Source organism: Impatiens glandulifera, chromosome 2 (assembly GCF_907164915.1).
Source record: "Impatiens glandulifera chromosome 2, dImpGla2.1, whole genome shotgun sequence".
Classification (NCBI taxonomy): domain Eukaryota; kingdom Viridiplantae; phylum Streptophyta; class Magnoliopsida; order Ericales; family Balsaminaceae; genus Impatiens; species Impatiens glandulifera.
The window spans coordinates 59,161,629-59,166,259 of record NC_061863.1 but is presented as its reverse complement, the minus strand read 5'-3'; the positions used below and the strand labels follow the sequence as shown (position 1 = coordinate 59,166,259).

The following is a 4,631-nucleotide window of genomic DNA, read 5'->3' as shown; positions in this document are numbered from 1 at the left end:
AAAAATTTGGACCATTTCTCGATTTGTGCGTGTCATCCTTGCGCAGGGGCCATGCTAATCTTCTCTGTATCGTTCCAATTTTATCGGATGTCCCCGAAGGGACAAACTCTTATCTTTCGTTAGCATATAAGAAGACTGTATTATACTATGTGAAAAGCGATGTGGGAAAGAGGTCTACTAACTATCTGGCTGCTCATTATTCTCTATTTATTATAACTCGTCCTTGGAGGTTTAATGAATTGTAAAAGAAATATGTTATTTATTGATTCTGAAGTAGAAAACTAGTAACCTTAAATTGCATTTTGTAATTTATAAATTGTTAATTATGTAATTATATATTTTTTAAGTTACATTTTCTTTAACAAAAAGAAAATGTAAATATCCTATTTAGGCATTGAAATTTTTTAATAAAGTCATAGCTATTTAAGCTTGAAAATAATTCTAAATTTTTATACTGATAGAGTACCAAGTGTAATCTTTCTCTCAAAATACCTTAAGACGGAACATGTTTGTCTATAGAATTTTAATTTTGGTACTAAATAACATATTAATGTCATATAAGAACGATGGTAAAATTTCTCTCAAACCAAATACACTGAGATAACTTTTTTTTTATCAACATACAATAAATAAATGCATGATCTAGAGTCAATGGAAGAACAAATATATGCCAAAACTGTTCAAATGGTCTTTGTATATTGGTCCAAACATAACAAGAATAAGAAGACAAGTTTGCTGTTGGCTGCAAAAGAATGTTGTTATTAAGCTTGCTGACCACAAACAACAACTAAGACCTAATGATGAGTGATATGGGCTCCAATCCAAATGAAAATCATCTATCCATGGTAGTATGTATGAGAGGTAATAGGCATGAAAACCACACCAAATATTATGCTGTAAGTAACCACCCGTTTGTTAAATTGGAAAGAAAAACAGTATTAATTAATATGGGAAAAATAAACTTATAATAGACCTGTCTGTCAAAAGAGACTGAAAGTTACCATGCATTTTATTATTGAATGTGTTTCCAAACAAAGTTTTATAATTTGAAATTTCACTATTAAGATATGGCTTGCTTCCAGAATAGTAACTATTAAGATTATAACAAAATATACAAATACTTGAAAAATCATATCAAAACATGTAATTCCTGCAATGCTGGCCAGCCTTTCTTTGTCTGCCTATTATGGTTCACCTACTGTTTTTTTTCAGCTTTCTCTTCAATCAAAGGCGTTTTGATACACTTGTCACTTATATCATCTGGATTCTGGATCAATTTATCCGTCTTGTGAACATAGATCCCTGTTCAAGTATAAGAGCATCCTATGAGTCTCAGCAAGACAAACTAAGGCAGGCCAAAACTGTTAAAAATACTGAGCAAAAATTAAATGAATTTCCTAGTCTGAATATAATTGGTGTTCATCATCATCGACATGTTTCAACTCCATATAATCAGAACTGAGGGACGAAGGACTGCTTATTGTAGTTACAGTTAAGGAAATAACGAGTTAAAATAGTTTATTTTTTCTAAGAACCATGTTGAGGCTGCCAGAAAAAGAACAGATGTTAAAATAAGAGTTGAGATACTCCAGTTTTTAGTATAATCCTAGATCAACTTCGTTATGTTTTTCAATCCTGGGTAATGACAGATTGTAAATCATCAACACACAAATTCATGCATTGGGTGGGTATGTTTCCATCTAATTAAAAAATAAAGATTACAAGATAGAAAGTGGAGAGAGCCACAAAACTATAGGATCTGAAGTTAGTGAACTCTTCTGTTAAATTTCAAGAACCAATTGAAAGCTAAAAACAACATCGCACTTATTCAATAACTCCATTTAACAATCCTCTAAATACCCTCCTTTTCCCCTTGAAGCTACATTGAAACAACACACAATTGACTGAACTGAACTAAACTACATATGACTAAACTTCAATATCAACAACCTTTCTTCAACACATAAAAAGAGGAGGAAGAACAACAGATCCATGTCCATCCACAATATATAGAGGAGGAAGGAATATGAAGAATGAACTTCTTTCTGTACTACTACTAGTAAATAGTAATGTAGCCGCATATATGAACATGACATAAGAAGAATGCAAAGCAGACATTAAAAACGAAGAAGAGGAAGCAGCTTAAAGATGATTTCAACAACTAAATCAAACTCGATGCAGGCTTGCTTCATGAATCCAAACAAACACCAATGAAACAAACAGCTGGTAGGCAACAACTCTTATCAAACATTTGCAGACAAGAACAGTTTTGATATGTCAAAGGTTTATGGAGATTGGAGACCCCATCAAACAACAAGATTTTAAGGAACAACCCTAATATGGTTTCAGAACAAACTTAAACAACTCTTAACAACATTGCAGTTATAACTCCATTTAGCACTCAATTTAAATACCCTCTTTTTCCCCTTGAAGCTAGTTTGAAACAACAAACAATTGATTGAACTGAACTATATGTGACTAAACTTCAATATCATCAACACATAATTCTAAACATCTTACAGAAAAGTTAGCTGCTGATCAATCACACCAGGAACTTTTGTATGTCCACCGGAGGAAGAAGAAAAATTCAAAAACGTTACATGTCCATGTTCTAGTAAATGAACAGAAGATCCATGTCCATCCACAACATATAGAGGAGGAATATCAACAATGAACTTCTTTCTGTACTAGTAAATAGTAATGTAAGCGCATATATAAACAAGGTGCAGGAAGAAACCTGAGGTTGCAACTCTTTCTTCTCGCAAGATCTTGGACAACATTTATTTATCCCATTCAAGCATTCATTCATTCATACATACCCTTCATGAAACAGATAGATGAACCATTGCGCAAACAAGTGCCTAACAATTCCTTAGGGCTCCAATGGTAAATGTAAACCGATAAAAAGAGCAGAGAGTTTAGTGAAATGCCTCTGTGTTCTGTAATTTTATTTGAATGAATTCCTTAGCTCTTTTGAATGTAAACCGATTGTAAGAGATTGATTACCTGAAAAATAGAGAAGCACAAAATTCGCATAAGAATTCTTTCAGACAAGTTTGGCGTTGTTACATATAACTCTTGAACACAAGTCTTTTTTTCTCAACCTAAACGCATTTTCTACAATGCATTCATACATACATACCCTTGATGAAACAGATAGATGATAAACCACAAAACTGGCTAAATACACTCATACTACATGAATGACTTTGCATAACAGCAAGAGAGAAGATAAATTTCCATCTTCAAGTGCAAAATCCTATTTCATTAGCAACTGACAGAAATCACCATCATTTCGAGTATGATCACCTAAATATCTACAACTCTGATGAGATTTCTCAATACAATGTTCTAATAAATGAAGAACAGATCCATGTTAGGATAAACCCTAATACGATTTCAGAAGAAGGTTAAGAAAAAACTCTTGACAACATACATTATACATAATACTCAAAAGGTGCAGGAAGGAACCTGAGGTTGCAACTCTTTCTTCGCGCAAGATTAGGGTTCCACTGCCACGAATCTTTCGCACCGCTGTAGATCGCAAATAGGTTTCCGGTGCTTCCCGTCGCCGCAGCACGAGGAGGGAGGGAGAAAAGGCAAAAAAAAAATTTGGACCATTTCTCGATTTGTGCGTGTCATCCTTGCGCAGGGGCCATGCTAATCTTCTCTGTATCGTTCCAATTTTATCGGATGTCCCCGAAGGGACGAACTCTTCTCTTTCTCTTGCAGTCAAGAAGATTTGATAGTTTAGATAGACAAGCAATGTGGGATATAAGCACATCTGAAAGTTTACAACTGAAGACTAGACTTATTCTTCTTTATTAATTTATAACTAGACTTTTATTTATTTTACAAAATCTTAATTGAATTAAAAGGAACAATTAATTGGCATATATACATCAGTAAACAAGACTGAAAAAAAAAAAATTTAAATCCCTATAAATCAAAAAAAGTTTCGAACATCGAATAATTTCAACATCTCATCATTTCATTTTAGTCGGCGACTCTCTATTAATTATTGTTAGTTTAGACATTACATTAACCTTGGTACGACAATATTATATAAAGAACTAGTTCTTGTTTCATTTAGTACAAAAATTGATATTTCATAAAATTCACTAGATAGTTCAAGTGACAATAACTGATACTTGGTACAAGGTTCATAGTCCGAGCTAACTTTATAAATTAAAAAATAGAATGAATATAAAAGTTTATTTCCATAACAACATTTTCATGTAATTATTATCAATAGTTAGAAACACGTTTCAGTGATAAAAATAATTTATTAAAATATAATTAAAGATGTTCATCTTGCAACCATGTCATGAGCTAGCTAGCTAACCACTTTCATTGTCCAATACCATTATGTTTCTTAAAAAAATCATTAGACCGAATTTGTGAAAATGTTGAGACAATACAATTCAAGTTATAACATCTTAATCAAACATTCTGAAACAAAAGGTACATCAAACAAACAACAACAATAATCAAAATAATTTCTTCATGATTCAGAGCTAAGATAAAAAGCAGGTTGTTTCTCACAAATTCTGATAACATCCTTCGATTATAGTTCACTTCGCTATGAAATTCTATGCTTCCATTGTGTGTCTCTTTTATTATTATTCTCA

The 4,631-nt window shown here is 32.5% G+C and overlaps 1 long non-coding RNA gene and 2 other non-coding genes across 3 annotated transcripts; all 3 read right to left on the bottom strand.

Moving 5' to 3' along the window:
• LOC124928294 lies at positions 1–103 on the bottom strand. The gene has a single exon (XR_007098503.1). It is a non-coding gene; the product is annotated as a U6 spliceosomal RNA (small nuclear RNA).
• An 875-nt stretch (positions 104–978) lies between these two features.
• LOC124927623 lies at positions 979–3,783 on the bottom strand. Its single transcript, XR_007098418.1, has 2 exons — positions 3,472–3,783; positions 979–1,302 (listed from the first exon to the last, which is right to left on the bottom strand). It is a non-coding gene; the product is annotated as an uncharacterized LOC124927623 (long non-coding RNA).
• On the bottom strand, positions 3,607–3,709 carry LOC124928282. The gene has a single exon (XR_007098500.1). It is a non-coding gene; the product is annotated as a U6 spliceosomal RNA (small nuclear RNA).
• Positions 3,784–4,631: the final 848 nt, after the last annotated feature.